Below are 25954 nucleotides of genomic sequence, written 5' to 3'. Positions count from 1 at the left end.
CAAATGAAATTAAACTGTGTATTGATTTCATGTCAAGCAAACGGAGGACACAAGCAACTTGGAATTAAAGATTCACGTGCAACAAAGTTCGGAAGTTCCAGCAATCACAAAGACACAAATATGGATGCACGATTTCGAGAAAAGCGTAAAACGGTCTAAATTAAAGAGGCGAATGAGAAAATTGAACGCATAATGCTTCGGACTGAGTGACCAGAACACGAACCTCTTCCCAGCTTCAAGCCCGTTGAAAGCGCAAAGAGTTGCAAAATTCCGTAATACCACGCGCCTGAATATCAGGTCACCTTCGCCACTCATAGCATATTTAATGCACAAAATCAATGAAAATAAGCCGCAGGACACGAACACCTCACGAATGAATATATGGCAAAAACCTTGTCTGCGGGAACCGCTTCGCATACATGAAATGTTCACGCCAATAACTGCAAACATAGCGCGCCGCATCTGACCTTCGACCTCGTGAATAAGGGCACCGGAACAAACGCGTTTCAGCTTTGTCCACGAGCACGCATTTTCAACCGTCAACGCACAACACTGCATACATCCACACTAATTACCGAGTACATTTGTAAAGTATTAGCAAAGACCAATTCGCTAGTTATTGGAAGCAATTATTGAAAAACTGAAACTGCCGCTTAACGCCAAACTTTCACATTAATGTCAGTATATAGGAGCGCAGCAGACATATAATTTCTTCGGCATCAGCGCCATCACCGGGGCCGGCCGGTGTGGGCGTACGGTTCTAGGCGCTTCAGTCTGGAACCGCGTGACCGCTACGGCCGCAGGTTCGAATCCTGCCTCGGGCATGGATATGTGTGATGTCCTTAGGTTAGTTAGGTTTAAGTAGTTCTAAGTTCTAGAGGACTGATGACATCAGACGTTATGTCCCATAGTGCTCAGAGCCATTTGAACCATTTTTTTGAACCATCACCGGGAAGGTCAGCATTTACACTTTGTCTTCGAGTCAGCAGAACATCTGTGAAACGGGCGTGGACTGAAAAATAAGATGACAACGACCAGTCTTCGTTCTATTTACCCATTAATGAATTAATGTTTCATTAAAAACAGTGGCAAAGAATTCGAAATATTTAAAATGCGCCAAAAAATGGTCATTTATATTGCGATCACATTTCTAACATTTTCGACATGCATTCAACCATGCATAGGCATCTCTACTGGTTGTGCTGATTTTAACTTTGTAAGTGGATAATGGACAATATGCAAAAAGACGTTGACGCTCTACTAATTTCAGAATATATGAATTCAATGCTCTGAGGTGAAATAAATACAAGCGGTGTCCTCGGGAAGATCACACTGCTATGTGATGAAATTGTTTGAGAGATGGTGATGGAAGTATCGTCCGTTTACATTAATGCAGAACTGGCATCTGCATTCTAGTGATTATCTAACAAGCTCAAAAAGATGATGTGTTCACGAATAACGGCAGCAGCTTCAGGCAAATGAGCAATCAGCTGTTATAGAGTGTCTATGGGTGTCTCTTACTCCAAACGCTTCATCTTCCTCCACGAAAAGAGAACCATAGGAGTGAGGCCGGGAGAACATTAGTCAAACTGAACATTGCGCAGCCTAAAGTTTGGAGTAAATTTTGGAGGTGTCAATGACGAAAAAAAAGTAGAAAAATTAGGAACCGTTCATTCAAATATTTTTGTAACAAAATTTTCAAATGAAGATAACGTGATATAATATAATTAGTTTCTTATATCAATAAACTAAAGGCCGGCCATAGTGGCCGAGCGGTTCTAGGCGCTACAGTCTGGAACCGCGCGACCGCTACGATCGCAGGTTCTAATCCTGCCTCGGGCATGGATGTGTGTGATGTCCTTAGGTTAGTTAGGTTTAAGTAGTTCTAAGTTCTAGGGGACTGATGACCTCAGAAGTTAAGTCCCATAGTGCTCAGAGCCATTTTTGAATAAACTAAATAAGTGCACGTGGCGGAGTGGACTCCGTTCTTTTACCGATGATACACCTTTCAAGTAAGCTGTACTTTACCGTCCTCAGTATCCATGTCAGCCCAAGAACTATGAGCCCACTGCTTACTGTCACTAAAGTAAGCATGGCAAACCAGAAATCCAACGTCCCAATTCCTCCAGCCATTTTCGTATCGTTAGGGAATGGGTGCGGACATCCGTTTCGTGCTGCGCAGTTCCTTCATAGTCATACCAAAATGGCGCTTTGGCAAGTGCTAAGTCTTGCTCCTTGTTGAAAACACACGGATATTTTCCGCAGGTTTTGTCAGTTGTTGAAATGGATTGTCCTTTTTCATTTTTAAGTAGTAAAAGGCATTAGAAATGGTTTCAGTGGTTTTCCGCGGGTCATCGTTTTATTATTATTACCGATTCCATGTTTTTCGTGGACCAGTTTTGTCTCTCCATTTTCTGTAACAATGACGTACCATCTGCAAACGAGAAAGGCAAACCGTGCGGTAGAATTCTACAAATGTAGAATAAAAGGCAGCTAGGGAGGAACGGATTATACCAGTAGACCATTCCGTCCCAAACACACGCCTGTTGAGAAAATATCCAGTAACCACGGTACACAATTTATTTCCAACTACATTTTATACAAAAACAGCTAAGAACATGCTTATACTGGTGGAATAAACGTTGATCGCGAGGAAGTAAAATATAACAGACTTACCTTAGTTGTAATGCCCCAGAAAATTGTAACAGGACAGCTAATTCGCTCACTTTTATAGGCAGACTGCGCAACTCGTGCGTGACAAGAGTTTCAACCTTCTTAAACCATAACATCCATCGGTTTCCTTTAATTTACTTTTGTGACCATGGCGTAAATTAAAGGAAACTTATTACACATACTGGTCACTGTGTTTTCTTGCGGCGATGTCGCAGCTTGTGAGCCATTGGTTTGTTAAACACTTGTCAGTGAAAGCGGACCCTAGCGAGTCTAGATGCAATTAGACCAGTCTGTCTCAGTAGTCCATTCCGCTCCCCTACTGGTCCACCCTTCCCAATCCAACAATTGAGATAATCATTCTCTAAATGTTCTCTGACATCGATGTCAAAGTGTCGTGGGCCTCGTCATGCTGGAAACATAATCACTGCCTCACTGTTATCGGGACATTCTCCAACATTTCCGGTAGTACTTCACGAAGAAACATACGAGAATTCCCTCCACTGAGCGTGTTAGGCGGAAGATACGGCCCAGTCAGACGTTCGGTTTGGTTCGTTATGGTAAATCTCTGTTGATGGCAGAGCACATTACTAGCGTCAGGATTTTCCAACTCTCTTATATGGCTTCTGTGCGAGATGAATGTTTCTTCCCTTAGGAAGGCAGCCTCGTCAGTAAACAAGACACACGTTTTGAGGCCACAGATGTTAACAATTTGCAGTAGATACCATTGGGAGAATTCCATGCGCTAAGGAAAGTTATCAACTGATAGGTCTTCAACTTTCTATTATTTGAATTGGTGGATTCCCGTCTCATCTTCATACAGAATGTACGGATGTAGGTAGATATAATGTACTCATACATGTACAGACAAACAAATGATTACAATGTCAGAAAATAGGATGAGTTATTCAAGAGAAAGGGCTTCACAGATTGAGCAAGTCAATAATGCGCTGGTCCATCTCTGTCCCTTACGCAAACAGTTATTCGGCTTAGCATTGATAGATACAGTTGTTGGATGTCGTCCTGAGAGATATCGCGCCAAGTTCTGTCCAATAGACGGCCACTGTGGCCGAGCGGTTCTAGGCGCTCCAGTCCGGAATCGTGCTGCTGCTACGGTCGCAGGTTCGAATCCTGCCTCGGGCATGGATGTGTGTAATGTCCTTAGGTTACTTAGGTTTAAAGTAGCTCTAAGTCTAGGGGACGACCTCAGATGTTAAGTCCTATAGTGTTTAGAGCCATTTGAACCCTTTCTGTCCAATAGCGCCTTGGATCATCAAAATCCCGAACTGGTTGGAGGGCTCTGCCTGTCGGGTCATGTGGCAGAAGACAGCCAGGTTGATATCACACACCTGTCTGCAACGTCTCCAAACACGTCTTCGTTCTGGAATCTCATTGGCTGGATAAATCCCCCTTCGAACTAAGCCCTGATGCCCTGGAAAGACGAGTGTGGAGACGATCCGGACAGCGGGTAGATACCAACCTAACCGCGAGGGGTGACCGTCTGGAACGCCATTTCTTTTCATAGCCTGACCCCTTTGGTTGTCATTAGCGGCGGCCCTGCAGCACAGTGGTACGTCGACGATATTCTACATCCCGTTTTGTTTCCCTGCATAGCAAAACATTCTGGGCTTACATTTCAGTAAGACAATGCCCGCTCACATACGACGAGAGTTTCTACTGCTTGTCTCCGTGCTTCCCACATACTACCTTGGCCAATAAGGTCGCCGGACCTTTCTCTATTTGCCTTGGCGAGCAATGTTTGGAGCATTATGGGCGTGCCCTACCAGCCAGCTCGGAATTTTGACCATCTAAAGCGCCACTTGGACAGAATTTGCAATATCCTCAGGAGGCCATCCAACACCCCTATCAATCAATGCTAGGCCGAATAACTGCCAAAAGCGGACCAACGCGTTATTGACTTTCTCAATCTGTGTGTGCATTTTTCTTGAATACATCATCTAATTTTTTCTGAAATTCTAATTTTTTTTTTTTTTTTGTGCGCATACATCACAGCTACAGATTCCCGTCGCATTCGGAGAATAGCTTCGTGGTGCGTTTCTTTGTCTTAGGATGTATTTAGTTCCGTTGCTACGGATCGTGTGCTGTTGCTGTGACTGTCCTTAGTTTGTTGTACTACATCTTCCTCAAACTGAACAGTTCGCAGACTGCGAGGTCTACCAGTTTCCCATCGGTCTGGTCTGAGGAATGCTTTGTCACGAAGCTGGCCATTAAATTCTTGCTGCTCCACTGTTGCATTGCGCTTCATTACAAATGCGATGCGCGTCCAGTAACTCTGTTGGAAAACGATCAGCTATAAAGAACCTATAGTATAAGTAGAAATATTTATGTGAACACAACACAACATAGCCAATAGCAATGTAAGCGCTTATCCAGAGAGGTGGAAATTGCTAGCAGTAACGAAAACTTACAGTTACTAGTAGTAAGGAATAGTTGCGGTGCAAATCAGCTTCCACTGTCAATATATTGCGCACGAAGTATTCATAACTGTGAACGTTGACCAAAGAAAAGTCCATAGTCAAACCCTTCACGAACCTTTAGCGGATAAACGGTGTCGTGAGATTTTTGTGTCACATAACAAAAGCGTTTCTTTTTTATCTCCTCTAATAACTCTACAAATTTATATTCGAAGTTTTTTTACAGCTTGTACATGGATTAGTGCTGTGATGACAGTCTAAAGCGAATTTGTGAAAATTCGTTTGTTAACATTAATTACAGCACCGCTAAGCGACATTACGTTTTGACATAACGTTTCGAGTCGAAATCAGCCACCTAAATGAATCTCGCCATTACCTTTAGTATGCAAACTCTTGGCAAGCTCAATATAGGTTTTCCCCACTCTAGTACTGACGTAGTTATCTGTTGATGTTTGAAAAGGTGCGTAATTTGCGTGCCTAAACTCTGAACGTTGGCTTGTTTTCTGTATGTACATTTCAAGCGAATTTACTCATCAATGAAACTAAGTTCTTCGATTATACAAGTTTCTAATCGTCAGTAGTAACATAATTTTGGACTTATACATTTGCGCTCTAAGGACAAAAATAAGCAGTTTCTATAATTGTAAAAGGAAAGCAAGTTAACTCATATATTAGAACAACTCTGCATCGTATTCGTTCTTTTCTGTGTTTATATCAGAATTTCAAAATCACGCGATTAAGAGGGAATAAATATTTGTTATGCTCAAGTTTCTATCACGTGAAATAAACAGGTTACCTGCACGCTTTTTGCTCTTAGTACCAAATTACTGAACAGCGCTAATTTCATTTACCGACCTATAATACACGCTCGAAAAAGAGCGAGAAATTGATCACACGCTGTCGACAGGCTTTTTATCTTCATGCCCCCAACTTTAAACGACGAAATACAAGAGCAGTAAAAGCAATATTTTACGTTTGAATATTAATCGGTTATCATTTGTAACGCTGCAGGACAGCGGCTGCAAGCGGACATCCAACAGCAGCCCTGTGCACAGGCTGCGAACCTATGTGCTCTTGGACACATATTTTACGCATTCTGAAATGTTTGTTGCTAGAAGAAATAAGTAATAGTGATGACGCACGCAGTCCCTCTTTAAACGCATGCAAACGAATATGCCGACTTGGTAGTATAAAAATTGTTGTCCATTGTATTTTCGCTTTAAGTGGAAGTATTTAATAATTCTGTGACACGAATGCACGAACTTATCCCTTGCACGCCTCCCGTGAGACCCACATTCCCAACTGTCCACAATCTACTAACGTAATGTACCTAATCGATATTTGCCCATCCACTCATTACTCGCGCACACTAAGATGTCGATTCCCGTAGGTTCATTACGTATGAAGATTATCTCAATGTATTTTCTCATTTGGATCCCATATCTTCACTAGAGTCATCCTCCGTCCGTGTCTGCTCCTCTTACATACTTTCGTTAACGAGTCAGGTGCTCGCAACACCAACAGGCGGCATCCAACGTCGCGATGGGCACTGCTCATAATATTTTGTCTTACCAGAATATGTTTCTATTCTATGGCTGTAGCTCAGATTATGGCATTAGAACTGAGCCAAAAATCCAATAAGAAGAGGAAAAAGCTTAAATATTGTATCTGGAAGTGGATTTTATGCATAAATAATATAGTGGCGTCAAACAAAATTGTTAGGGACGTAGGCTACGTAAACAAATAGTGAATTGCTTTCGAATAACAACAGACAATTTCTAGTACTTATAGACCTGTGACTCGAGCATTATTAAAACATCTGATACTCATATTAGAGGTACGGTCCTGGCTCGAGAGAAGCTAGACGTGACACTTGCGTGTTTGAAGTTTGACAGTTACCTGTCATCTTTCCAATGTTTATACCACGTTCTCAAAAGTAAAATTTTAGAGTTCTTTTATGATGTGTTGATGCTACTTACAATGCCATGAAGGCTCATCTAAAAAATATTGAATTTGCACCAAAAGGCACTGTAATACAATCTGTGATTTCCTTTATTAAAAGCTACACTGATCGCGACATTATATTGCCACCAGAAACCTTGTCATATCCTTTCTTCTGCGCAGTTACTGAAGACTTTGAAGTTGCACATACTTTCACCACATATGTGTTAATAACTGCAATGCGAATACCATAAACTTTCTCCAAGTAAATTAACCATCATCTACTCATAACTGCAATGTCAAAAGTTCTTAGCTACCAGCAACGTTGAAGGCAGAAAGTTAGTATTATGTTCCCCTTAAAACATGTCGTGGTGCAGGACACATGCAGTTTAGAACAACACACACATGTTATCAGTTTTGCTTGGTACTCACAATACGTAGTCATTACTACAGCATAAAATGATAAATATTATTGCTGTTATTGTATTTAAGCCAATATAAAAAATTTAAGTAACTTTCACAACTGTCTCACTTGTATTTTAAAGGCAATGCAGGAATTTTACTCTAAATGTTGTTCAAAGAAAGTAATAATCTTCTTAAGCGGGCTATACTTTTTCATTTACTTGTAAATAAGTGCTAGATAATTTTCAGAAATTAATCTCTTTGGGTACCACTTAGACCTGCGGACGCTCTACTCTTATGTGATCTTAACAGTTTGTTATATTCGTTGTTGCGGACATTGCGAATGCTTCTTGATTTAGTTTGGACAATACGTAAACCTCAACCATATGCGTTTTCCTACACACCATACACAATTTCAAGCAATTCTTGTAACTTGTCATTGTAGCACTCGTTTTCGTATTTTCGTAAACATGTTCGCACCTTATACACTTCGATAAACTCTACAGCTGTTGATAACAAGCACTTTATATACATTTTCAGATACTACGAAACACATATACGGTAAGACTTCTAACTCGAAAACATTGCGGCTGCGCTTCGAAATTCAGCCACAAGACGGAAGTCTAAAGACAGCAATCGCTAGCCAGTAGGTGGTGGGGGAAACGAAAGGGTCGTCACAAATTTAAAGCGACTTTAACTTCTGCGGCTTGGCTAAAAGTGGAATCACTCGAGTGACACCTTGGAATTTGGGTGCTTCCGCACACAACTGTGGCGTGCATGTGGAAAACCATCTTTACGCTCCAACCGCCACCACTTGTGCGTCGAACAAATGCAGTGTTAACGGTGCTAACTCGACTATCGATACAAACGATAAGATATGTAGCTTACAGCGTCAGGGCAAATGGGCGACTCAATAGGATATGATGTTTCACAGATAACGGGAGACTAACCGTTAGAAAACATTATGCAGGAATGCTTTTAGAGCGTAACATTCATAAAACGTGTGTTCACTATCGCAAGAGAAGAGGGCGTTACACAACAGCAACGGAAATTGCTAACAAATAATTCGATTGGTGACGTAAAGAATCGTTTCTTGATATTTCTTCTTTCTTTTTACGAACGGAAACATTATGTCTACTGTTCCTCCTCTGTCCTTACAAAGTTGCACAACTCATCCGTTAAGACGATTTTGAATTTGCAAGTTGTATTTTTGATAAGTTCACAACATTCTAAAACATTCATCAACATTCAAGAATGTTCATAAAAGTTGTAGAATATTATACAACAGTCTCGATTTTTTTACGTTGAAAAATTGTTAATGCGAAAAGATATTAGATGTCCCGATGAGTTAGCCTATTAGGACGGCGCACGACATGTGATTCTCATTCGAGCTGTGCTGCCAAAGTTGTTGGAGGCTGAACCTGTTATTGTCCACGAGAGAATGCGATTGTGCACCATCCCACTTCGACATCAGTATCCACGAACACTAGAACAGATACCTTCACTGTTGGATTCGAAAATGAAGTCACCGGATCTAACTCTTATGGATTTTTTCGTATGGGGCTGGTTAGCTAGTTCGTTAATTAGTTAGTTAGTTCCATAGATCAATTGAAAGTTTTTCTCATCGAAATTATGTAAATCGAGTCAATTTACAGAATACGCATACAGGCTTAGTTTTAACGTTAGTGAAATATCAGTCCTATTCATGCAATTACCTTGAAGAATTAATTTTTGTTTACAGGTTACCAGTTATTAAATAAAAATTCGGCTATAGAGTAGGAGGAGCTGTCCAGAAGAAATAATTTTCGGCTATATTTAAAATTTGAATAAGAATGGAAATATTTTATGGGTGGTGGTAATGTATGTATAGAGACTGACAGTTCTTACTTTAAACAGTCGCTGTTGGATTAAGTTGTTGCTGAGAAATGTAAGTTGTTCATGTGACTAAAAAATTCAACATTGACTTTCAAAAATGAGTTCAAATGGCTCTGAGCACTAAGGGACTTAACTTCTGAGGTCATCAGTCCCCTAGAACTTAGAACTAGTTAAACCTAACCAACCTAAGGACATCACACACACCCATGCCCGAGGCAGGATTCGAACCTGCGACCGTAGCGGTCCTGCGGTTCCAGACTTAGCGCCTAGAACCGCTTGGCCGCCGCGGCCGGCCAACATTGATTTTCCAATGTTATTTCCCCATCTGAGAGTAATCAGTTTAGAATTCTCTACCACCTGCGCAATTTTGACCCTAACGGCTTCACTGTATGTCGCACTGTACCAGCTGACAGCGTTTACAGTCTTCTCCTTACGTGAGACTGGCACCAATCCTTGTATCTCATATTCCCAAAATGGTACTCACGAATGTTATGAGTACGCTGGAACGAACGCTAGACGGTGCTGCCACCCTGAAGACGTCTTTAACTCGATTTGTGGCTACTAGTTGGTTAGTTGGTTGGTTTTGCGGAAGGAGACCAGACAGCGTGGTCATCGGTCTCATCGGATGAGGGAAGGATGGGGAAGGAAGTCAGCCGTGCCCTTTCAGAGGAACCATCCCGGCATTTGCCTGGAGTGATTTAGGGAAATCACGGCTACTAGTTCAACCGCTACTTGCATATGAGGGACATATGGGGAACCAGTATTGTCCGCTCACGAAGTTATTTGATTTTATCCTTTTTTCGTGCTAGCAAGCTACAGATTTCCTCCCTCACTCACAAGACTAGATTTTAATATGCGAGCATTCTCTTCGTTTCACTAAAATACACGATTCGCGCCAGACTAGCGATACTGGAAAAAGACATACTGGTGGCGCCTCGTGCTGGCAAAGACTGCGACTGCGAGACTAAGCTGGATTGGCAGAGAGCAGCCACTGGCTGACAGATAGTAGTACGTGACTTGCAATCTTATGCAGCAATATAAGTAACAAGACATTGAAAGGAAAGTATACAAGGTATGTTAACGGCAAGATTATGCTACTTATGTTTAGATCAGAGGCTATTACACCGTACGAAAGTGGTGTCAGAATGAATTTCCATTTCATGCAGCAAATGCCACATTGATTTTGGCGTATTTAGCTGTTTTGTTTTATAACTTGCAGTATGCCATCTCGTGGCAACAGCACACTGAAGACCATAAACACGTCGCAACTATAAAGGTCAGTTAGGGCCTATCAACAATGTTGGGCATTCAAGAGATACTATGATAACCGACACAAAAGACGGAAGTCGCATGTATTCATTGGAGAGTAGTGAATAACAAAGTGAATTAAAGAATCAAAGGAAGTTGTTTCATGTCTCGCTATACGCCAACTTTTTTTTCCATCTGTGCATTTTAGACACATTCTCGAAAAATGGTTCAAAATGGTTCAAATGGCTCTGAGCACTATGGGACTTAACATCTATGGTCATCAGTCCTCTAGAACTGAGAACTACTTAAACCTAACTAACCTAAGGACAGCACACAACACCCAGTCATCACGAGGCAGAGAAAATCCCTGACCCCGCCGGGAATCGAACCCGGGAACCCGGGCGCTCGAAAAATGGCTCTGAGCACTATGGGACTTAACATCTGTGGTCATCAGTCCCCTAGAACTTAGAACTACTTAAACCTAACTAACCTAAGGACATCACACACATCCATGCCCGAGGCAGGATTCGAACCTGCGACCGTACCAGTCGCGCGGTTCCGGACTGAGCGCCTAGAACCACGAGGCCACCGCGGCCGGCACACATTCTCGGACTTCCTTTAATTGGTTGTGTAACATCCACTCATTTCCTCCGTATTGAACTGTTGGATGAACGTTTTAGCATAGTTGCAGTCTCGGTGTTACCGACGAAGGGCAGTCTGAGTTGGATTTGGTACGTACGTGGAGAAGGCACATGGTGGTAGAAGATGAAACCTCTTCCCACGTAGTGCCAGGGTACATTCCAACTAGGCCGCTCACAACCCTTCGGCTGTACTACAATACATATTAACCTGCAGAAAAAAAAAAACACGCGCTGGATGCCTATCTGACCCGTCTAGTCACACAATGGAACTTGAGGGTAAACCCTGGAATGGATTTTTCCAGCAATTTCCCTGTTTCTCTGGAATGGAATCGCGCTCTCCTCACATTCAAAGATTAGAAGCTGCTTGAGATTTGAAGTGTTGGTATAGAAATCTGAAGAAAAATTACAAAGAATTCGAAAAATATGAATCACTTGTTGCACTTTTTATCAGATCTTCATGTTGCAGACAATGTGTAAGGTTTTCATATGTTTTCTGTCATTCACCTTTACTCACAGACATACACTGCTAGCCTGGGGAATACCGTATTCATTATTACTGGTGTCACTGAAGCCAGCAGTTTAAAACAGTAATATGGCGGCGGCTGGCGCAAAGAACGTGTAAATAGCTGTTTATTTACCGATTAAACGCCCGTAAGAAATGGGAATAAAATGTAAGTACGTTGCCTTTAGAGTTTTGATATAAAGGTCTATACATGGGTCGTGTTTGCAGTAATTTTTCGTACAGTAGATGGAAGATAAAAAGAAAGGAACACGTCTCAATATAATCACTACTAAAGCATCTTACGTATGTTCTGCTTTTGTACTTTATGTAGGCCTAAATAATTACATTACAGTTTGTCTTATCCCTATTACTGGAAGAATTTGAGTAGTTTATGTACATTTTAAGGGGTTTAATAAATCTAGTAGACGTAGCTTAATGACGTGCATGTAACCAGTTTTGATCAACTTCGGCTTTTCTTGGAATAGTATGCTCGTTATGGAAGTGGCTATAAGTAGAACGTGCTATTTGTCGTTGACAACAAGCGTATGTTTTTCATTTGAGTGTCCTTACGAAGGCTGTAGTCTGCTTTAAGCGTGTATATATGTAACTTGACGCGCTTCTCATAACACGATTCTACATCTACATTGTATGTTGTGATTCTTGAGTTTCTCCCGGCGTATTTGATAATCAAAATATCCACGGGTGTACTGCCGGTCTACAGTGTCCAACGGGCACAATATTTCGGCGATCATACATGTCGCCATCATCAGGTGAACTGACGGACTGAGCTCCTGTGAACGTGCCGGCACGGAGATCCGTACACTATGGCTGCTCAGGGGGAACTGGGTTCGGTCGCGGTGGCGGCCGATTTAAATACCCTCCGCCCGCGGCGCGCTCACTCCGCCGTCCGCGCCCCGCGCCACGGTCGCGTGGTGGAACAGATTGCGACGGCGTCTGAGATGACGTCGGTGTGATGGCTCTGTCCGCCGTGGTCGTCACAACTATACATTTGCTCGTATATTGGTCAGACGATGCGTACCGTCGAGGATCGATGCCGTGAACACCAGAGGCACACTCGACTGATGTATCCGAGCAAGTCGGCGGTCGCTGAACATTGTTTGTCGGAAAATCACGCTATGGAGTATGAACGCACGAGGATTCTGGTACAGACGTCGAGATACTGGGACAGCGTTGTTAGAGAGGCCATCGAAATTCGCACCAATGACGACCTCATAAACCGTGACTGTGGCTATAATCTTAGCAAGGCTTGGGAACCAGCGATTGGGTTAATCAAGAGTAAATCGAGCAAATGTATAGTTGTGACGACCACGGCGGACAGAGCCATCACACCGACGTCATCTCAGACGCCGTCGCAATCTGTTCCACCGCGCGACCGTGGCGCGGGGCGCGGACGGCGGATTGAGCGCGCCGCGGGCGGAGGGTATTTAAATCGGCCGCCGCCGCGACCGAACCCAGTTCCCCCTGAGCAGCCATAGTGTACGGATCTCCGTGGCGGCACGTTCACAGGAGCTCAGTCCGTCAGTTCACCTGATGATGGCGACATGTATGATCGCCGAAATATTGTGCCCGTTGGACACTGTAGACCGGCAGTACACCCGTGGATATTTTGATTACATTGTATGTGTTTGACTCAACTAGTACCTAAATAGTTGTATCTGTTCAACTGCAGATATTCTTTAAATCATCTCGTAAAGCTTACAACGGCATTTAGTTTCAGAAAATCGTGTTAGGACCACAAACAAATTTCCAGAGGCTGCCATTTTACCTCACCAAATGTCAGGCTTCAGTAAAAGCTACATTTTTGCCAGTCTAGTAAAATATGTCTGTGCCTTTACTGTACTGGAACAAAGATAAATGAGTGCGCTGCATGCATATTAAATATCCTTGATTCTGTGTTTAATGTAATCTGTGGTGTGCTTGGTCACCAGTCAGTTATGCAGTGCTGGGGCATTCTTATTTGAGGAATAGTAGCGAGCAGTTGATTTTTTAAAGAAGGAGAATTGATATTTGTGAATCTGAGACAAATTGTCTCTGAAATACTTTATTGTGGAGATGAACACTTGTTCGTAAATACGATTCATTCTGTTGATGGAGAAGACTTTTGGAGGAATTTTTCAAGGTAACCAGTGCATGCGCGAGATGAAACGTTTGTTTGTCAGAACTGTTAACTGAAGGAAATATTTGTCCCTCAGATAACTAACAACATTCATGATTGGTATTAATTTAATCTGGCTGTTTTAATTATGTCACAAATAACGCAATATTAGATCCTATTTCAGTGTAGGTATTACACTACTGGCCATTATAATTGCTACACCACGAAGATGACGTGCTACAGACGCGAAATTTAACCAACAGGAAGAAGATGCTGTGATATGCAAATGATTAGCTTTTCAGAGCATTCACACAAGGTTGGCGCCGGTGGCGACATCTACAACGTGCTGACATGAGGAAAGTTTCCAACCGATTTCTCATACACAAACAGAAGCTGACCGGCGTTGCCTGGTGAAACATTGTTGTGATGACTCTTGTAAGGAGGAGAAATTCGTACCATCACGTTTCCCACTTTGAGAAAGGTCAGATTGTAGCCTATCGCGATTGCGGTTTATGGTATCGCGACATTGCTGCTCGAGTTGGTCGAGGTCTAATGACTGTTACCAGAATATGGAATCGGTGGGTTCAGGAGGGTAATACGGAACGCCGTGCTCGATCCCAACGGTCTCGTATCACTAGCAGTCGAGATGACAGGCATCTTATCCGCATGGCTGTAACGGATCGTGCAGCCACGCCTCGATCCCTGATTCAACAGATGGAGACGTTTGCAAGACAACAACCATCTGCACGAACAGTTCGACGACTTTTGCAGCAGCATGGATCATCAGCTCGGAGACCATGGCTTCGGTTACCCTTGACGCTGCATCACAGACAGGAGCGCCTGGGATGGTGTACTCAACGACGAACCTGGGTGCACGAATGGCAAAACGTCATTTTTTCGTATGAATCCAGGTTCTGTTTACAGCATCACGTTGGTCGCATCCGTGTTTGGCGACATCGCGGTGAACGAACATTCTAAGCGTGTATTCGTCGTCGCCATACTGGCGTATCAGCCGGCGTGATGGTATGGGGTGCCACTGGTAGCACGTCTCGGTCACCTCTTGTTCGCATTGACGGCACTCTGAACAGTGGACGTTACATTTCAGATGTGCTACGACCCGTGGCTCTACCCACCATTCGATCCCTGTGAAACCCTATATTTGAGCAGGATAATGCACGACCGCATGTTGCAGGTCCTGTACGGGCCTTTCAGGATATAAAAATATGTTCGGCTGCCCTGGCCAGCACATTCTCGAGATCTCTCACCAACTGAAAACGTCTGGTCAATGGTGGACGAGCAACTGGCTCGCCACAATACGCCAGTCACTAATCTTGATGAACTGTGGTATCGTGTTGAAGCTGCGTGGGCAGCTGTACCTGTACACGTCATCCAAGCCCTGACTCAATGCCCAGGCGTATCAAGGCCGTTATTACGGCCAGAGGTGGTCGTTCTGGGTACTGATTTCTCAGGATCTATGCACCCAAATTGCGTGAAAATGTAATCACATGTCAGTTGTAGTATTATATATTTGGCCAATGAATTCCCGTTTATCATCTGCATTTCTTCTTGGTGTAGCAATTTTAATGACTAGTAGTGTAGTTCCTGATCTGGCACTGAGATCAAGACATAGTTTACGATGGTATAAAAACATTATGGGAAAACTATCAAATGATCTTAATCAGATGCTAGTCAGAACGTCACTATTCTGATCCTTTCTTATGGTAATGATATACATTTGTAAACATTCTATGAAAATTTATCTATAAATTAAATATTGAATATTGTGTTTTCAAAGACTCTTCTCTTTGTGTAACGTATTCAACTGCTGAGAAATACTGACTGTTGGTTTTTGTTATGTTTCGTAGTTGGTTGGAATGTCTGTAATTTTTATGTTGAGAGGATTTCGTAATTGTTACGGTCTTCTTATGTTGTACAGTGTTTTTTGACAACAATCAGAGTTTAAATTTTTAAAAACAACTTACTTTAAAGTAAAACCCTCCTACATCATTCTTAATGAAGTTTTCAATGTTTTGTCGTGAGAGAATTGCACCTTAGACCACACGAATCCATAGATTGTTTCTGGCGAGCAAACATATAAATTTTGTAGCGAGTTTTCTTATATGAGTGCGTGGTGTTCCGCAGAGGCCGGACGTACTATGTAATGTCCCGATGCAGCTGACACCAATAATTCCTTCCCATTCCTATGTCCCCCACCATCTTCAGTTAACATATACGGGGTCTTCAAAAAGTCTCTCCGCAGTGCCGTATGATTTTTAGCCTCTGAAGAACGTGTGTTTTTAGTCGAACAAGTGTTCAAAACTGGCGGTAAATACACAGTTTCAGTTCGTCAAACATTTAATTCAGTTTTACAGGAGACAACACTCCCATATTGCGTTACTGTTCGAGATTTGATTAACAAATTTCGAAGTACGGGTTCAGTGACATGCACAGAGAAGTGTTCGTTCTAGCGTTTTGTCCGAGGATAAACTACTCGATCTTTCCCATAAAATGTCCGTGAGTCCGAAAAAGTCAGTAAGAAAACTCGTCCAGAAGATCGATGTTAGTGTGGGAACGGCTCACACAGCTGTAAGGAAAAAATTAGAACTTTTCCCATTCAAAGTGAAAGTAGTGGAAGAACTGAAAAATACTCATCATGTCAAGAGACTACATTATTGTCAATGGTTCAAAAATTTCGTTCAACAAAATGGAAGGGATATTCTTAATGAAACGTTTTTCACTGATGAGGCGTGGTTTCATTTATCCCGGTGCATGAACTCGCAAAATTCTCGTATGTGGAGTACTGCAAATCCATTGTGTATTCATGAGGAACCACTTCATTCTGCGAAAATAGGAGTTTGGATTGGAATTTCTAGACGTCGGATTGTGGGTCCCATATTTTTCAGCGAAACAATAAACGCACAACGATACTGCAGTGACATTCTGTACCCATTCGTAGGAGAACTTGTGTTAAGTGAAATACTGAACGGTTATTTTCAACAAGATGGTGCAACCGCGCATACAGCTCGCGTTTCTATGTCACTGCTTGCTGATGTCTTTGGTGATCGCATAATTTAACAGGGCCTTTGACCTCCACGATCGTCTGACCTAACACCACCTGACTTTTTCTTCTCGGGTGCAGCGAAAGCAACTGTCTATAAAAACCGTCCAAAATCCATCGATGAATTGAAAACTGCAATATCAAGTTTCACTGCTTCTGTTACAAAAGAAATGTTACAGCTTGTGTTTGGAAACATGATTAAACAAATTGAATTGTGTATTCAACACCAGAGGGAGCACTTTCAACATTTAATGTGAAAATTTGTAAGTAAAAATGAATATTCAATAAATTAATAACTTGTATTTCACTGACTTCCATTTCGGTATATTCATTGCGGCATGCGGCACGCGCGGCTAACATTCATACGGCACTGCGGAGAGACTTCTTGAACACACCGTAGCTTATTTTTTCTTTAGCTGCTGCATCTGCTGATTCCTATTTGCTTTCGAGAACGTCAGTACACCAGACACAAAACAACATGCTGGGCACGTCGTAAAGTATTTGTACTTCAGGGCAGATCTCACTTTACATTCTTATGAAGAAACAGTTCGTAGTCAGAATTATCAGATGTTGTACTAAGCAAGCAGATTAATTTACAGTGAAATGTGTAGTTAACTTCAATCTGTTATTTTTCTTATGAATATTGTAGTATTTTGTTTTTGTGGACATCTCAAGTTCAAAAATGGCTCTGAGCACTATGGGACTCAACATCTTAGGTCATAAGTCCCCTAGAACTTAGAACTACTTAAACCTAACTAACCTAAGGACATCACACACACCCATGCCCGAGGCAGGATTCGAACCTGCGACCGTAGCAGTCCCGCGGTTCCCGACTGCAGCGCCAGAACCGCTAGACCACCGCGGCCGGCGGACATCTCAAGTCATAAATTGCAGTTAATGTCGCGCAACTTTTATAATGTACTTCACTATTGAGTTTCATTTAAATAGCTTTCACTGAATACACAGTCAGTTATTTCTGCCATTTACTTACATTAGTTTTCATAATCTCAAATTCAGTGTTTCAACAAGTTTAAAGTTAGTTTCACGACACTGTTGAAGGTTTTTGAAAATATAATATTCAGTATTTTAATTTATAAATAAATTTTTGTAGAAAGCTTACAAATGTATATCGTTACCATAAGAAACGACCAGAATACTGATGTTCTGAGTAGCATCTGTTTACGATCATTTGACAATGTTTTTGTACCATCATTAACTATATCTTGATCTCAGTGCCAAATGAGGAATTAATACTTACGCTGAAGAAGATCTAACATTTCAATGAGCCTGTTCGTTCAATAAAAAATGTTTGCATCACCTACTAGTATTTTTGGCCCTACCATATAGTAGTACTAAGTTATTGAGTATGCTTCAGACAGAACATGTCCAAAATGCTGTGAAACGTAAACTTCATCATTTGCATTACCAGCACTATACAAAACGAAAACTTTGGTCCATAATTTTCTATAATCTTAACGTAATTTGATACTAACTACACAAAATAATTATAACTGCTTTATTACATATTAACCTAGAGCTCTCAGAAGTTTAGATACAAGTAAGTAGCAGCTTTGGAAAAATATCAACTTTCACACCCAATGACGTAAAGAAGCCTGCAGTTCCGAATATGTACCCTTGAGGGTCTAGCGCAGACCTACACGTTAGGTGTATTGTGTAATAGGGCGACCGAAAAAGTTAGCTTTTCCAGACTTGTACGCTTAGTAAGCTGCTGCAGACCTATGTACGAGAGTGTATCGTGTAATACCGCTTTACAGAACCGTCTAGAGCCAGACCAACATCTTATCCTATGGATTCCATCACCTATTTCCAGCACATGAACATGACAACGGATACTTGCCAGTCATCCGCCCGCTTTCCCACAAGGACGCATCCTCCCCGTTGATGCACAACGGAATCACAACAGTAGTTAATTACTTTTCTGTGGAAAGAAAACAAACCCATTATAGCTTGCAGATTCTGCATTCGTTTCTACGTGACAGAGCTATAGTAGTACACTCTAAATAAGACAACCATGCTGTAGCGTAGCTGTAGACATCTACACATAATCCCAAACATATTAATCGAAAAAAGAAACGTACCATTTTCTGCGCTAGAAGAGAGGGACACAAGTGTGAAATTTCAAGGGGGGAAAAATGTGATAACCGGGATTGGGGTCTTCTCAAAGTCTATGGGAACAACACAGAATCACATACAATCACAAAGCTACGAATTATGCAACCCATTTGGCATGCCGCATAATAATGTGACAAACTGAAGAGACAAGGCTTACCTTGGTGCTGTCCTTTATTGCAGAAGTTCATTCTACTGGCTAATGTGCGGACAGTTTTTGAAGGTGTTCTACGTTCATCTAGTCGTATATTGGCCTTTGGCTACACTTTACCTAACCAACCAAAGTAAATGTAGCTCTGAGAGCACGTTTTATTCAACTTTCGTTACGCCAGTCGACACTAAAAAGTAGATATAATCAATGCACGGCAGTATAACAGTTAAAGTGAACAGATGTGAAGTTCTAGAAGCAAACAAAATGTTATTGGTGGCATTAAAGATTTCTAGTTTATTCCATGTTTCTCCACTTCGAGAGATATTAGCGTGTTAATTTTGTTGATATTTAGTAACATTTTCTCAGTCGTAAGACTTCTTTATATGTCAACGATATTTCATCGGTTCTGTCCTCCTGTAAATATCATTTCTATGCCGACGACCTCCAGCTCTACCTAAGCGTCAGACCTGAAGATGTAAACACTGCAATCGCTCAGATGAACGATGATCTGTCTTCAGTAGTGACATGGGCGAAAAACCTGGGGCTTAAACTAAATGCAAAAAAGACGCAAGTAATCTTAATAGCCCATCAGAAATTAATAAGTTCAGATTTCCGCGAACGGCTACCTCCTATTCTGCTCGACGGTACTCTAATACCATATCAGAAAACAGTGAAGAACTTGGGTGTAACTTTGGATGAGCATCTCAACTGGGCGGAGATTACAGTCGCAGTGTGCCGAAAGACGTCTGCTTGTCTCTATGCTCTCAAAAAGTTTCGGAACATATTTCCACAGGACTTGAAACGCCAGCTCGTGCAAGCACTCGTTCTACCGAACCTCCACTATTGTGATGTGATTCAACAAGGCATGAGCAGTGAAAACAAAAGACGGCTAGAGCTAACCATGAATGCCTGTGTGCGTTACACCTGCAACATTCGCCGATACGATCATGTTAGTGCTTCATACTCCCAGCTAGGGTGGCTGCGGCCGGACAAATTGCGCGACTACCACACTCTATGTCTACTCCACCGACTCCTCGAGGCGCAAACACCCCAGTACCTTGCTTCAGAGATTAAAAACCTGTCATGTCATCACAATCGAAACACGAGGTCACTCTTATTTGGTATCCTAACTGTGCCCACTCACAAAACAAAAACTTTTGCAAACTCCTTCTCAGTTGCCGCTGTCCGCCTCTGGAACAAACTGCCCCTTACCTTGCGCAAAATTCAATCTCCTGCTGCTTTTAAGAAGAAGTTGAAGCATTTCCTACTATCATCCTCATAAAGTTCTCCACAAAATTAATGTGCAAGGACAATCCCCTCATCTGTCAAATAGCAAAGCTAGCGTCTCCTATGTTGCTCCTGAGATGCCTTCCTCTTCATCTATCTCTATTAGCCACGCAATATTCTTTTCCTTTATATTTCCTTAATTATGTTTCATCATGTCTGTCTATTCTTCTCCTCCCTTCACCATGAGTCTCCCTCACACTCCCTGCTGCCAGCACTCCTATCTCAAATCTGTCTGTTCAATAATGTCTAATTATAACAGTACTTGTGATCTAAGATTATAAACTCTATATGTATGTATTTTTCCAGGTGTACCTTTCAAATTGTTTATTTCACTTTTTGTACTAGATGTAGTTTAACATGCCTACTAAAACATATGAATGTAAAATAAGTAGAATGCCTGGTTAGATGTAAGAGAGGGCCTGATGGCCCTAATCTTGCCAGGTTAAATAAATCAATAAATAAATAAATAAATAAATAAATTTTTATCCTACTGCAATTTTTAATTTTCTATTTCAGCCTAATATTATGGGAGTAAGAGTAAATTATCTTTATGAATGTTTTCTAGCTTTATTTCGTAACCCGTTGTATGCCCCAGATTTAGTCATAAGAAGATGTAATTTTTGATCGTTGAGTCCAAATGGTGACGTCCATATTCATACCAATAACATAAAAATATGTACTTTGTTTATGCTATTAAAATGTGCTTACCATTTAGGTATGAAAATCTTGTAAAATTTAGTTCCTGGGTTATGACATGTTTTCAGCGTCACCGAATGAATTATATCGAAACTGGCGAGTTCTGAATATTGCCCACTCTTGGAAAAAATCCTGTGGGTGACCATGCTCGATGCAAATGACTGAAATGTATCAGCAGTAGTAACGGCCCAGAAGTCTCTATGTCGTTCCGCCATGTTGAATATTCGTGCCAGACAGTTATTAAATAATCGTCGAGATGCAGCTGCTTTCAGCCTCGACAGTGGTTTCGTGCGTCGCCTGTTAAATAGGCACTGATCCAGCACTTTCTAGTGGCGCAGTTTTATTCTGAAACACGTCTCCAAAGTTTCGATTATTCAGATTCCTGATTTTTCCTACGTGCAGTAATCTGAAGTTTTGTTTGTTGTTCTTACGCGTCTTGACGACAGAGAAGTCAAATATCGAATGGTAAAAATGGCTCTGAGCACTATGGGACTTAACATCGCAGGTCATCAGTCCCCTAGAACTTAGAATTACTTAAACCTAACTAACCTAAGGACATCACACACATTCATGCCCGAGGCAGGATTCGAACCTGCGACCGTAGCAGTCACACGGTTCCGGAATGAAGCGCCTAGAACCGCTCGGCCACAACGGCCGGCACCGAATATCGAATCTCTGACCATTTTTGTTCAACGAGATATCGATAAACTTAGAATAATTAGGTACACACACCAATAGTTCTAACTGCCTGAACAACTACCATTACAATTCATTTAACCAGGCCACCGTACTCAGAGGTGCTATCCAGGCACAGTCATAAGATGCCAATTCCTTGAAAGAATTATTTTGCTGAAACATCAGGTCGGCTGGTGCCAACACATTGTGACTCGAGAACGGCTCAATGGTTGGTGTCTGAAATGAGGGTACACGCCGATCATTGTAGTAAAGGTTAAGTAATACATATTATGAATTCAAGTACAGTGTTCCGACACGGGTCATCCTCGCAAACCAAAAGAAATTCCGTAATGTTTAAATATTTATTCTGCGACATATTATAAGGATTCTTAGTTGACGTGCGCTTTGTATGGTCTACTCCGTTTTTCCTTTTAAACAAAATCGCTGTTATCCGGGCAGCTACAGGAAGTACTGCCACGTGCACCTACTTGAATCTGGAACGAAGTACAAAATCGATTGCCGGCATGGCCTGTACGTAGTCATTCCCTGAGCAAGAAATTGCCATAGTCTATCACCCCAACAACCTCGTAATTATCCTTCCACTTTCTTCAGTACACGCCACTGTTCACTTTGCAAATGGCGCAGTTATTAAATCGCTAATTGTGGGAGGATATAAAATCCGAACTTGCGAGGTTACTTGACCCGCACTGTTATTTTTCCAGCCGTTTAATACCTCTTCTATAAAAGGAACTGCGATCCTGGAGAGGAATTCTGGAAGTCGTAGTATTATTCAGTGTCTCTCGCCCTTGATAACGCAGGCACAGGTATTTAATACCTTCGGTCTTATTGCTGAGTCAGAATAGAAGAAGAACTCGAGACTTCGACGACAAGTTGTATTATTATTGTCAGGAGCAACAAAGGTTGAGATTACTATTGTGGTAGCGTTTTATGATGAGCAGACGGCGTATGATTGAGCGATGTACGTCATCGATACGTCATGCAGAAGTAAAGGAACTTGTATACACTGTTGTATATTTTGTACGTCACGAGGGTGACCTGGAAGCTCCAACATTTACATTCTAAACTAAAAAAACTTGGCACAGTTCTGTGCAGCCACTCAGGGACCAAACATCCACGCCCCGATTAAGTCTGTTGTTGCACATTCTTATTTCCGCGTCCTCTTTGATGACAGACTCTCAGTAAGTCTTGAAATGATACAATATTTTTGTCTCATCAAACGTCATTTTATAATCTACATCTTCTAGAAAGTTCTGCTGGCGAATCTACATCTTCTAGAAAGTTCTGCAGACGTCCGTGTTTGCTTGAACGATAGAAGTATTTCTAGGATTCTCGAGCAAGACACTGTTTCTCGGTGTTCTTTATTCATCAACTCATATTTCAGTGATGTGACAGTATCATCAGTGGGTTTTATTTACTGTATTGCAAGACATACGCAATGCGCGTTAAGAGTACATGCAGGTCCCATCATTACTTTTGTTTCCCGGTAAAGCAGCGAAAACCTTCTGATTATGCAATGGAGTTTCGTGGAAGTAATAGTGATTCTCTGCTGCCCAGAACATGTGATTCTGTGAGCTGACATGTTCACTCAGGTGAAACCAGGCTTCATCAGACATACAAACAGATACATGTACAGGCCATTCACAGTTATCTCAGTGAACAACTACTCATAAAACTGGAGGCGCTGAGGTGCATCTGCTGGTTTTAATGCATGAACAACAGGCAACCGGTGACAGACGTGATATTCCGTCCTCTTGAGACAGGCGTCGGGTTGATTTGGTAGGACCCTGAAGCATTTTTTGGTGAGTTGCAGCCACATTTTTTGGTGTGTGCGCACGTTTCGGAATGTTGTTTGACTTGTTCAAAACAGATCTTGTCTGACACCATTTTCGGAGGAAGCGTTGCATGGCACTCTTTGACACCATTAAACTTCTTAGCAAACAACTGGCTACACTGTCTCCACAACTTTGCTGTCACATAACTTTCCACAACGAATACCTGCTGCCCCACTGTGAGTACCATCATCCACTTTGCACTTATCCACTCACACTGACACAGCCCACACTACGCTCTAAACCGGTGTGGGTCACGTGGCGCGAGTATACGTGGTTTGCGCTTCATGGGGTGTGGCTGTATGCATACATTCACATCCAATCGTTCCCACTCGTGCCAAGTAGTGTTCCAAGTAGTGTGCCAAGTAGTGTGCCAAGTAGTGTGCCAAGTAGTGTTCCAAGTAGTGTTCCAAGTAGTGTGCCAAGTAGTGTGCCAAGTAGTGTGTCAATAAAGTGACATGATACAAAATGTCATGTCGTATGACATGACACATGCCATCCAACATGGCATTTGTCATGTCGTGGATTATGAAAATGTGTGATTAAAGTTTAGGATCCATGCATCCCCACTCTGAAATACTTCTATTACAGATGCATCCCCATTCTCAGATACTTCCTATTGTAGATGCATCCCAATTTCTAGAAGCACATAAATTTGTGTATAATTTTCCTACACCCCCCACTATACATGTAGCAGGGGTGGGTTTGGAGGGAAAAATGGTACCTTCGGGGAAAAAAAGCAACCCCCCCCACCCGCAAATCAAACAAATTTTAACGTCCCCTCAGGTAAAAATCCACCTCTAGAAATATTATACCCACAGAACATGTTTTAAGCTATTACATGTATGCCTTGTGATATTATATATTATTTGATCTGGGTGGCGAATCTTCTGAATTTTGGGCAAAGACTCACTGAATTTAGTCTACAAATTGCAAGACAGAGCTCACTGCTCTGGGGAAGTGGGGATAACTCTAAAAAAGAAGCGTGAATCTCTCCCGATGTTTTAGAAATGTCGTTGAAACTGTCAAATAAATCGAAAAGCTACTTGTGCATCCATAACCTAGGACATATTCTCCTTTGTGCGATGATAGAAGCATTTCCCCTTCTGGTTCGAAACTTCTACTGTATCACAATTTTGACCGTCATCGCCTGCCAGCCGATTTCTGATTCGGGCGACAACTGATCCGCTATAGGTTTTTCAGTTCTTTTTTGAACAATGTTAGTTGAGCTGGGAATCGTCAGTCTGTCTCCTCTACGGCTACCTGGTTGGTATGTTGAATCTGTCCAGTATAGCCTGCTGTGTACTCAGAGCACACAAACCTCACAACTGCGTCAAAATCATAAGCAGAGGGAGATTTCGTGTTTTATTTTATTTTTTATTTTTAAATATTTCTTACTTTTTATTAGTTATTAGTTATTATTATTTTGTTTTATATTTTTTGTTTAACTTTTTTATCGTTTTGTGTTGTATAGTTTATAGTTTTAAAGTTTATATTCATATACGCATGAGACTATTCGCAATCATATGAAAAATACCCACAAAAAACTTGTACAGTGCTTCAAATAACAGCAAACAAATATCATACCGAACGAAGCAGTAATTATCGAGCGACGATTGTGATAAGTGTCCATAAATAGGTTATACTACGTAGATAAACTTACGAAGCGATCATACAACATAAACTTACTTAAAAGCTTACTATATTGCAAGCTGAACGATTCGTGCAACAAATTATAAACTATTAAAAACCATACATCTTGCTGTTATCTCTTGTCTTAAAATTCTTGTCATTGTTTATTTAAGGTATGAAATAATAAAAACTGAAAATTAAGAAATCGCCGCTTGAAAAAATGACGTGAATAATTTTCGTGCGAAATGTTCACGGCTCCAGCTCTCAGTTGATATATACTAAAGAGCCAAAGAAACGGGTACACATGCCTCCGCGAGCAGGCTAAACTGCCGCAACATGACATGGACTTGACTAACGTCTGAAGTAGTGCTGGAGGAAATTAACACCATGAATCCTGCAGGGCTGTCCATAAATCCGTAAGAGTACATCGGGGTGGAGATCTCTTCTGAACAGCACGTTGCAAGGCATCCCAGATGTGCTCAATAATGTTCATGTATGGGAAGTTTGGTGGTCAGCCATGCTGTAACAATTCTGAATGATTGGACAGTCGCCTTGTCCTGCTGGAATTTACCAAGTCCGTCGGAATGCGCAATGGACATGAATGGGTGCAAGTGATCAGACAGGATGCTTAAATACGTATCACCT

Source organism: Schistocerca nitens, chromosome 1, assembly GCF_023898315.1.
Source record: "Schistocerca nitens isolate TAMUIC-IGC-003100 chromosome 1, iqSchNite1.1, whole genome shotgun sequence".
Lineage (NCBI taxonomy): Eukaryota > Metazoa > Arthropoda > Insecta > Orthoptera > Acrididae > Schistocerca > Schistocerca nitens.
This window is presented reverse-complemented; position numbering follows the sequence as displayed.